General features: G+C 31.1%; 1 pseudogene; it reads right to left on the bottom strand.

Annotated features, from left to right (window-relative positions):
* LOC136068056 (alpha-galactosidase-like) lies at nucleotides 1-9,082 on the bottom strand (annotated as a pseudogene).
* Nucleotides 9,083-12,365: the final 3,283 nt, after the last annotated feature.

Here is a 12,365-nt window from a genome sequence, read left to right as displayed (position 1 = left end):
TCTCATATAACTAATGGGTTCATTATATGTAGTACAACATAGATGACCGATTACATCTTTGTTTTAATTTATCCACAATGCTAACTACAGAACATGATAAATAGTTCACAGCCATGGCTTGCTATTGCCTTTGATAGAGACTGCTTTAATACCCCACAGTTCCTTCCACTCCATAATTCATGGCACATACAGGAACTCAAGTTTTTACCAGGAAGTACCTTAGCCATGTCGGATGTCATTGCAGTTATTTCTGTCTGATCAGTGTTTACATTGAAAAATGCAAGATACACTTCTCCTAGAAAGCATGGAAGAATAATCATTAGAAAGCGTTAAGAATAGCTTTACTATTATTATTATTTTATAATTCGTGAAAAATCATTAAAAAAAATGTGAAGAATAGAATTATGCACTTTTTATTTTTTGAAAATAATCTTTGCACTTGGGCAAAGCAGAGCTATGAGTTTCTACAAATTAGAGTTCTTTGTTGGTTGGGGAATCGTACCATCTCTTCCAGTTGCAATCCAAGAGCGAGCTCCATTGGTAACATAAGGAAACTGTACAAACAAGTGAATAATATGTTATGTTGCTATTTAGACAATGCTTATTTTTCCTAAGACTACAAAAGATTAGATGGGTACACATGCCTCCATGTTGTTTGAGCTAAAGGAATTTATCTCCAACACTATCTCATTTGTTATGAGGTAGTATGTGGCGTTGTCAAGGTTTCTCACATCTCCTCCAAACATGAGAGGAGACTTAGCCATAGACCACAAAGTCACCTGTGAAAATAAGAAAGATAAGGTCAAAATAGAGTGCTTAATTATTCCAATTTTCAAGGGTTACAGAGAAAGTTGGATCCGCAGTTTAAATTAATAAAATAATTTGATATTTCACAATTATGTAATAAGCTTACAACAAATAAAATGAAATTTCACTTCTTATCTCAATGCATTCATATGAATGATAATATATGACATAAAAATAAAAACAATAAATTATAGATATCATGGTAAGGCATGGCTCGACTAAGGTGTGATACGTGCTATTTTTAAGGCATTTTGTGTCACCTACGAGAATATCGCAGATACATCTCATCCGGTGCAATAAGTTCACTGGCACGATTCCCTTAGGATACAATAGCCTAGTCACACATGCTGTATTCTCCACGAATTTGCATTACTCCCAAGAGCAAAAGCTCCACCACAATAACATCCTTCTTTGTCCACAAAAAGTCTATAAAAAAAAAAAAAAACCCATTCTATACATGTTTTCTCATTTTATCATTTTTTCACATTTGTCTGTACACATATAGGACTTTTAAGTTCACCTCTCTAGAATGGTAAAACTCCCTTTTTATAGTTATAGAAAACATGTAAGCTATAATATCTATTTAATGACAATATAATGGAGATATAAGTTACAAAAACATAATAAATTTTTGTAATAACCATTTGAAATTAATAGATAGAATACTCATAATAAATTATAAGTTGTAAATGTAAATATTTATTTATTTGTATTAATAAAACACACCAACAGATAACTAACTTCTTTGTTTTGATATAAATACCTGAGATTTTTGCTCATCTGGAGTAAGGTTAGTTATTCTGTGTGGACCCTCATTTGACTCTAAAATATTTGAAAAAATAAAGTTAGTTAACTGGGACTTTTGAAAATTTCGAATTAACTATCCAACGATTTGTTATAGATATATAACATGTTTCAAGTAAAGAAGCAGGTTGGAGAACTTGTTGCCATGCCACTTGGTCTAGACAGACAATGTAGAAGTCAGTTAGCAGAATTGGAATGGCAAGTTCTTTGTTTTTGAAGATTGAAATTGAAGTGATGCATATTTGAGTGCATGGACTAATGGTCCCATTTGTCACTTGAAACTGCTTGGTCAAGAGCCCCTAAATGTAACAGCAAAAATCACTTAAACAACAACTAAGTTCATTGATTTACCTAGCAGTACTCTGTCGCTCCCAGTGGCAGAGCTAGAAATTTTTTTGGGAGTTAAATTGAACAATAATTTATAAATCCACAAAATAATACACATATATTCTTTTAAAAAAAGTAATGTACATATATGTATAATTTATACTTAAAACATGTCTTTTAAAATAATTTATTCTAGAGGCCAAAAAAAAAAAAAAGATTTATTCTACTTATCATTTTCTCAAATATAAGAAAATTTCATCAAGTTATTTTTATATAATTGAAGGATGTAGGGTCTGTTTTTGTAGCCCCAGCCCAAAGGATGTGGGTTAAAGGCCCAATGAACCCAGAATAATGAATTTGTAGAGAGTGGATCGAAGGTTTAGGCGCTCGCCGGCGTGCAGGAAGCATGAACTACTTTCATTTTATTGAAAAATACTAAGAACAGTTTACAAATTGGCGTCGTTTGTGGGAAATTGTTGAAGAGGTGGGGGCAGAATGGGCCAGAGACCAGGCTCGGCGGGCTAAGGACGAGGCTGACCATGGCAGGGAGATGGCCGAGAGTGCCAAGGAGGAGGCTGAGACCGCAGCCCACACTGATGGGATGGCTGCGGTAGAGGCCCTCTACAAGGCTCAAGTCCCAGGGGTGTGTAGGCGATACTGTTCCCAGGTCTGTTCTTAGTATTTTTCAATAAAAGGAAAGTAGTTCATGCTTCCTGCACGTCGGCGAGCGCCTAAACCTTCGATCCACTCTCTACAAATTCATTGTTCTGAGTTCGTTGGGCCTTTAACCCACATCCTTTGGGCTGGGGCTACAAAAACAGACCCTACAAAGGACAAATAACATTTTCTTTCATTAAATTGTGTATAATTATGCTTCAAAATTTCAAATTATATTAATCACAATTAATATTCTTTAAAAACTTTTTTAGATATGCTAGGATTTAAAACTTATAGAGTCCGTTCTATAATAATTGCTATTTCTCATTAAGCTAAGACATTCGTTAGTTTTATTTTTGCTTAGGTTGGATTTGAATCCAAGTCTCCTATTTAATCATAAGAGACTTTACTCATTAAGCTAACTGGAATCTACATTATTTTAAAATTATAAATCAATGTTTTTGTTAAATAAATTAAATATCACACATTAAAAGTTAAAAATAGGAAAACATAAAAGTATACAAATCAATTAATTTTATATGTCTTGATGTATATAATGTATAATAAGGGAAATATAATAATGACAATACTAAATAAAAAAATTAAAATAAAATTATTTTATTTATAGGTAAGAAAGTAGGTCATGTCTCAAAATTTTTATCATAAAATCATAGCATGTTTCTTCTAATTAAAAATAAAAAATAAAAATTCATGTATTCGTGTATCCTAAACATTTCTAAACACAAAATTAAAGAGAATTTTTTGTAGAAAAGAAAAGAAGTTTTTATTAATAAGATTTACTTATATATTTTTGGAACTATATGCTCTTTTGCTGTTAAATCTAAGACTAAAATGCAAATTACATCGTCTAAGTTTGACTGAAATTCATTTCAGTCCTCTAATTTACTTTCATTCAATTAAGTCTTTAAATTTCAAATTTATTTAATTCAGGCCTCTTATCTTATTTTGTTAAAAAATATTGTTGTTAAGTATGCCATCAACTAATGAGAAAAATTTTTTTGAAAAAATATCACATAAAAATCTATAAAATATTTTTATTAAGTTCATAGATTTTTTATGTGAAAATAATATTTTTTTAATGAATTTTTTTTTTAACAAAATTGTACAGAATGCCTGAATTGAGTAAATTCAAAACTAAATGACTTAATTATATGAAAATAAAGTTAGAGTATTAAAATGAATTTTAGTCAAACATAAAAGATGAAATTTACATTTTTGTCTAAATCTACTGAGTTATATATGACAAAAAAAATATAATTAAATGTTAAAAGAAAAAGGAAAGAAGGCAAATCCGGGGGTCAATTAAGAAAAAATTGTATATGTACCTGACATTAAAAAAAATGCTAGATTCTTCACTAAATGTATAAAGGAAAAGTAAAAAAAAAATTCTTATTACCTGGATCAGTCAGCCATCCTAGTGGTAGCATATCCAAGTCAGGCCATGACTTCCCCTTCAAGCCTGTAGCTCCTATCATATTAGCTGCAGCAAAAATCCCTAACCAAAAAAAAAAAAAAAAACAAATTTCAGTATTCTATAATGATTGATCAAAAGAGAATTAAATAGAACAGAAATCATCTATCAATCAATTATAAAAAAAAAAATATATATATATATATATATATAAAGCAAAGACATCATGTGAGAGAGAGCGTTAGGTTCTGCCAAATGACACATTCCTTAAGACTCTCTCATTTAGGCTTCCACCTAATCAAAATTTGTATTTATGTCAAATTTTTAGTTCATTGAATGTGTCAATGGTGTAAATACGCATATTAATTATCTATAAGTGTGCACTAATTATATATAGGTGTGCACCATATATAATAGTATTTTATATGCCTATTATTTTAAAATTTTATTTCAGATAACAAAAATCTCATGTGGGAAACCATGCAGTTCTGCCATGTAGATCTTTGTTAGAATAATTTTTCATTTAGCTTTCCACCTCTTATTTTTTACATATTTTGGGTTATAATAAAATTCTATTAGTAGGATATTACTATTTCACCGAGTGTTTAACCTATCATTTTCATACTTCAATAATAAAAATTTAACATCATAATTTTTCTATGATATTTCTATAAGTCAAAACATTAACATGATATTACAAAACTTTAAGTTAACTCCAATGTATTGAAGAAACAAAAACTATGAAACACCACATAATAACTAATTTCTAATTTACGTGACATTTAATTACTCTTACTCTATAATTTAAATTCTTCATCCCTTTAATTAATTTTGTATCACATCATTAATTTTACAAAAACCTCTTAATGTTATCGCAACATTACTTCATGTTATTACTTTAAAATATTTTGAACATTTTATATAACCTTCTCACATAGCAATTTATAGCATTATTCGTGCATTGTGCGAGCCCATTGCTAGTAATGATTAAAGTGTAACTTAAACTTCAAAAATCTTGAACAAAAATAGAACTGCCTTTTCACCTTGAAACATCGAAATGTGACACAAGATTTTCCCATGAATCCCAATCATCCCCAGTTATCCTGTACATGTTCACTAATCCACTCACATCCTTGGCCATTGCTGGGCTTGCACGGGTTCCAGGAGATAGAGAATACAATATGGGGTGGTCAAGTTGCTTCAAAACCTGGGCAAAGGCGCACTATGTAATAAATCAACCGTGCATGTTTTGAATAAAATATTGTATTCCACAACTTTTGTTAGATTTTTTATGTGAAAAACTGTGACTAATTGACTATCACTTTCATATAAGCTCATTATTTATTCTTTATTGAGAAATGCTAAATACACCCTAGCAGTGGCGGAGCCAGGATTTCAATTTAGGGGGGGGGGGCAAGATTAAAAGAGAAAAGGCTGAAAGTAAAATTATTCTAAAAAATAGCAATTCAATATTAATAACAAATGTAATTGTATTAGTAAAATTATATGCTAATGTAATTGTCATTTGTCACACACAATCTAATACAAATGTAAACTTTAATTTATTTTTTATACTTAGTTTAATTTACTCAAATGCCCTTAATGTAAATAGTTAATTAATGATAATCAAATTGAAAAATTAACTTAAATGCGTACAGTTTAATCATATATTTGATGATTTCTTCAAAGAAATTGAAAAAATAAATCAATAAAAAAGTGTTAAGAATATAGCAATATGTCTAATTCAATATTAATAACAAATGTAATTGTATTAGTAAAATTATATGCTAATGTAATTGTCATTTGTCACACACAATCTAATACAAATGTAAACTTTAATTTATTTTTTATACTTAGTTTAATTTACTCAAATGCCCTTAATGTAAATAGTTAATTAATGATAATCAAATTGAAAAATTAACTTAAATGCGTACAGTTTAATCATATATTTGATGATTTCTTCAAAGAAATTGAAAAAATAAATCAATAAAAAAGTGTTAAGAATATAGCAATATGTCTACAAAGTTGTATACGTGTCTCATTGTAAGAAATGCTTTTAAAAAACTAAGTAAAATTCAATTTTCTTATTTAATTCTTCTAAGTAGTTAAAATTTTGGATTATAACAAAAATTCAAAATTTGAAATTGTGATGAGAAAGATTAGTAGATGCTCTAAGGTTTTCTTTAACAATTAGTCTAGAGTCACCATTTTTTTTTCTTTTCACAATCTTTGAGCTGACAATTTGTAAATGTAGACAATAAAATAATGTTAATGATAAACCAAAATGAAAATAAATAACATCTCAAAAGTTGTGGAATTGGTCGAAATATTTTGTTTGTTAGCATTGCTTGCTTTTTAGTAGTGTACTTCTACTAACTTGTATAAAGGCATGGGAGAGTTTTTTAATTTTTTTTAAATTTGTGGGACTGGCACCTACTATTCAATCTTGATTCTAGAGTCCATGACATACCATGAGGAGAATACTAGTTTTTTTTGCTTTTAAGAAGCTTTCTGTCAGTGGATGATGCAAACTACTTTCAACTATAATAAGAGTATATTATATATGATTTTTTTGGTGAGCTCAGGGGGGGCAACTGCCCCCTCTCGCCCCCCCTTGGCTCCACCCCTGCACCCTAGCATATATTTAGAATCCCATAAACCATTTTTATGGCTTAATCACTTTTAATTCTAAACTACCATTTAGTTCAATGTAAGTGATTAATCAAATTTCATATTGTAAGCATGTGCAAATATGAACTAAAGCATACAAAGAGCAATATGAAAATGTAGAAATAAAGCAAACCAAAGCTAAACACAAGGAAGTGTTTAGGAAGAGGAAAACCTGAGCACCTAGTGGAAAAAATCTCTCCCCCAACCACACCATTAGAAGTTGTCCATTATATGAATAGTTGTAGTACAAGTAAGACTATGAACCTTCCAAACTCATATTCCCCTATATACTTGAGCCTCCTAAGCTCCACCTAGCAACCAGCTTCACGAAACCTTATCTTCAACTAGCTTCCCAGAGACACCACTATTGAGCCACCAACAAAAAGCCACCAATAGGATTGGATATGTGATAGCACCCTAAGTTTCTAAACCTTCAACACATAACTCACAAAACTTAGTAGATGGCGAAGGAGATTTAGGCAACAAAATTTTCTCAAATGTATGGCAATGGTGAGAGAAATGGATAGAAGAGAGGATGAGAGTATTTTCAACTTTTAGGCAAAGGTTCTCTCTTTCTTTACAAGGTGGATGGAATGAAATGAGATCTCTCATAAAGTTTATAGTTAGATTCCACTCTCTAGCCACGTTCAGCATGCACATAAATAGACATTCTTCATCAATTTCTTCCATGTGTCACTCATGAGCAAGGTAGATCGCATGCTGGACAAAATGTAGCTTTGGCCACTGTTTGACTAAGCTCAACTATTTTCTATCCAAATACAATTCCACCCCCCCCCCCACCCCCCAAATTTTTTTTTTTTTTTCAAACTACAAGTATATTTTAGCACACCTTTAACAAAAAACTAAATAAGCTGTTCTCAAATCAACAAAAAATTTTATCATTGAATTAAGCCAACATTAATTTGAAAAACATGAATTTATTAACATTAGCCACATCAGAATTGTTGCGCAAAAGTTGTCTTTAAATTTTCTCCAAAGTGTCACAAATGAGAGAGACAGAGAGAGAGGGGGGGTATGCATCTTACCTCTGACACAACGCTTATTTCATCTATATCCAAGTCACCACCAAACACACAGTCATGTTTCACTACAAGAAATTATAAACAGTCGATGTCAAACTTAAAACGTGGAAAATGGAGATTGAGTTGCCAATCAGCTGTCTGTCCAATTGAATTTGTTGTGATCAAAAGATTGTATATAAGGTTACGGTCGTACTACATGCACAAATCAAAATTTTTAAGTTTCTGCATGCATAAACTCATGGGATTTCAAGAACACCCTAACTAATATGTTGTAGCTAGCAATGCACAGAGACTTAGAGAGTAAGAAGGACAACTTTCCAATAACAATGGTCAAATTAATTACCGAAATCAACACCCCACTCAGCATACTGTGTATAGAGTGACCTCAAGAAGGCAGCTCCTGCTCTCGCCGTGGTATTTACACTCATGAAACCATGTGGCATCCATGAACATGGCCTTTCCTTAATCCCTATATCTTGTGCAGTCCACTTTTTGCGACCCTCTTCAAAAGCCTCTCCCTGATAAAAATAAATATATCAAAACATAAACTTAAGCAATTATTACTAATGCTAACTATTCTTGACAATTTTTATTTTTATTTTTATTTTTGCTATTTGCATTACATATTCCAATAACATTGTTCATATTTCTGAGGATTAAACTTTAAAATTGAGTGTGCTTCCTTGTTCTTTCATAAAGTAACTATAAATATGAAAAATGCTCTGACAATACCGTTTTTGTGTCCAATATGAGGGTGTTTGCGTTCACTGCTTGTGTACTTATTCCTCTCATAACATGAATCCCAAACTTCAAACCCATGCTATGCACCTTATTGGCTACTTCAGTAAACCCATTTCCGTCTACAGAGGAAGGCCACCTATCTGGGTCAGGGACCATCCTCCCCCATTCGTCAATTACATCAAATCCTGAAGAGTCAGCGTCAGCACCTTCCACCTTTCTCCGATACCATAGATAATCTACCACAACATACTACATCGCAGAGATAAACTATGAGTATTTTACTCGAAAGTATGAGAAGGAATATTTTGGCAATTTTTGATTGATGGAATATAAAGCGAACAATAAAAAGTGGGATAGAGATGATTTGTATCTGTAGTCTTCCTACCTCATATCCACTAGAGAGTAGACGGTTAGATATGAATTGAGCACTATCCAAGAACTCTTTTTCGGAAATGGTCCAGCTAAAGGAATCATAGGAGTTCCAACCTCTAGGTGGGGAGTTTGCATATTGTGCTTCCACATATAGCCTTGACACAATTCAAATAGATGGTTCAACGAAGACATAACAAAATGATACTAATCAAAAAAATACTACACTCATAAATTCCTCTTAGCCTACTTTATTTGCTTTTTGATCTTGTACAGAGCGAACCCGTTCCAAAGTTTTTAGGACTAAGGCTTTTGTGGAGTCTAGCTAGGTTGATAGATCATGCACTAATCTTTACTGGAATCATGAAATTTGTACAAAGAAACTAATTTTGCGTGGGAAAACATATTGAGAGCAAAAGGGAGCAACATTAGGTGAATTTGGTCTCAATCTGATATGCAAGAAAATTCATTATCCAAAATGTTACACAAAGAATACCTAAATAATTGATTGTACATCTATGCTGGGGCGGCTCCATTGAAGCCAGGGTGGTCACAAGACCACCCTAACTTTTTTTTTTTGGTAAGAAACAAACACGTACACACACACAAGGGAGAGAAAAAAAAATTTATGGAGCCGCCATTGCATCTATAGCAAAGAATTTAGCAAATAGCAAATACAAAGAGAGTCCCACCAAAACCCTTACTAAAGCCTTTATTATTACCAATCAAGTTCCTAAAAATGGTTAATTTGTCAAGAATCTTGAAATTAAACTAGTGGACACCTCGGGAGTTTTTAATGGAAATATCCAGAGTTCAAATCTCTCATCTCCAACTATCAAATTATCAACCAAAAAAATAGTTAAACTTACTCAAGTAATTCATTTAGGAGAAACATGTAAGAGAAAATGATTAATCAGTTTAGACAGTTATAAAATCGCATGTTATCTTTATCTTCAAAGCTGGGCAGTTCTATCTTTATCTCCAAAAAAAAAAAAAAAAAAAGCTGGGCAGTTGATCATTATAATTAAATGCGACTGCAATGTAATAATGGGAGTATTAGGAAAGATAATAATAGAATAGAATAGAGGTAGAAGAAGAAAAAGAAGAAGCACCTTGTTGGATTTAGAAGAATGAATAGAAAATAGAGAGAGGCGAAGACGTTAACAATGATCTTCATCATAATGGATGGTTTTAAGTTTTCAGCCGCCAAGCAGAGGAGAGTAATGTGTTATATAAAATTATAAATACTACCACTTCTACATGAATTGAATACCTGCAAATTGGGAGTTGGAACTTGGGACATCAATGGTGTTGATCTTTAATGTCACACATTTGACGATAATAATAGGAGTGATCGAATCGTTTCACAGCTCAAAAGTATCTGTATTTGGAATAGATAATATTCCTTAATTATCATCTGTTAAAAAATTAAATGAATAAAAAATCTAAAATATACAAATTTTAAATATAGAATAATAAAGAATATATTGAATGAAATCTAAATATAGGTTGATGAGTAAAAAAAAACAATGAAATCGTCTCTATAATGCACTAGCTGTAACACATAAATGTAGAGATTCATTGCCCTTTAAAGCAAAGATAGCTATAAAAATAAGGGAAACAGAACCAAAAGGTACACACAATTCTCTCTCCAAAAACTACTCTCAAGTTGAATTCTCTCACAGTATATCTCTTGGGAATTTTTTTTCTGACTTAATTATCGGAGGGTTTTTAGCCAACACCACACCGGTAAATATTTTCTTAGCTTGAGTCTTATTGTAGGTATTCACCAGAGATGAATCCAATATTATTGTCCATCTACGCTGACGAGGAACTTAACTACTGATTTTTTGCATCATCACATAGGTCTTACGGCAAGTCTTTTGGATATTAGCCAAATCAAGCCAAAATACAAAACCGAGCAATTCCCATTATTACTATATCTTGCTATAGTCAACCATCTTCTAGGAAAAAAATCTCACAATATCCTCCAAGCAATTACGCCCCTGGTACCAAATTTGATCGGANTTCTTAAAGAGTTTTATTTAATTTTAGAATCAAATGTGGGACCACATCATAAATATTCATTTAAGTGAGTTATTGAGTACAAAAATCAAAGAATCTAGAATAAATGAATCATAAAAAAAAAAAAAAAGTGTGCTTCAAAATAACAAAAATTAAGAATAAATAAATAAATAAATATGGACAGTTTATATTTTATACTTAATAATATTCTTACAAGACTTTTTAAAAAGTTAACAAAATATAAGAATGACTATCAATAGTATTTAAATTATATTTATATTTATATATATATATATAAATTATACTATACATCTTATTATGTATTTTAAAGTATATCTATGCATATGCATGAAGTTATAAGCTAGTGTTCTTAAATGTGATGGATAGTTCCCCCAGTTCATTTTCTCAATCAATTATTATAAACTAGTATGTAACCCATGCTACCGCATGGGAATGGATATATTATTAATCATGAGTTTATTCATGTTTAAAAGGCTCAGTTAAGTCTAAATTCATATTATTAACCATAAAATTATTAACAAAACTTAGTAGTATATATATATATATATATATGTATAAAAGAAAGCGAGTTGAACCACAATAGATTGATATAGTATACAAGTTACAGTCACAGTCATGCGTATATTGAAAGGGTAATTAAAGGGCAATTAAGCCCATACAATTAATTGGTTCTTAAGTAAATAAAACTTTAGAGACATTTGGCACAGCAATCAAACTTAAGTAAAAAAATGTTCAAAAGTAGCACAACTATAAGCCAAAATAGAGTAATATGAAACTAAATTGGTAGCCATGAAGCTACTAAGAGAGAGGTGTTTGCCATAAAGGAGACTAATTAATAGGTTTAAGAATTCACAAGGTTGACATTGGATATTCTTCCCATGTGCTAAATATTGTTTTCAATAAGGTCACACCAAATAGGTTGAAAGCCATCTTCGTGCAAGATTGATATCTGCAAGAGAAGTCAATCATCAAGCAAGGACCAAAGGATTTCAAAAAATGTTAATATTGATTCAATGTATGCATATACACACAAACCCATCACTATATCAATTAAGGGAATCAAAACAAAATGAAAATATTACATAGAAAGATGAACCTTGGTGATGATGTTTATCCAAAAGATCCATTCACGCTTTTGAATCTTCAATCTCTATTTGTGATTGAAATTTTCGTAGCTTAAATTTTTTTTTTTTTTAAAAAAAACCCTCAGAGTTGTACTCATTTTGTAGTTTTACGATGGGTTATTTTGTAACATGATGGGCATTTGTATGAAGAAAAAACCTTTGAAGTTGCATGGCTGATAAAAGAAATTCTCTCCAATCTCTTTTTATAGAGAGATGGATTTGTGCGTATTTTTATACATCCTTCATAGTTATATAATCACGAAGCAAATCCAATGGATTTAGATTAGTACTACCAATTCCCAAAGCATGAGTGTATAATGTGTTATTAATTTCATCTCATCTCAT

Source organism: Quercus suber, unplaced genomic scaffold (assembly GCF_002906115.3).
Source record: "Quercus suber isolate HL8 unplaced genomic scaffold, Cork oak 2.0 scaffold_97, whole genome shotgun sequence".
Taxonomy (NCBI): domain Eukaryota; kingdom Viridiplantae; phylum Streptophyta; class Magnoliopsida; order Fagales; family Fagaceae; genus Quercus; species Quercus suber.
Note: the sequence above shows the minus strand (reverse complement) of the source record. Positions and strands in the feature narration are given on the sequence as shown.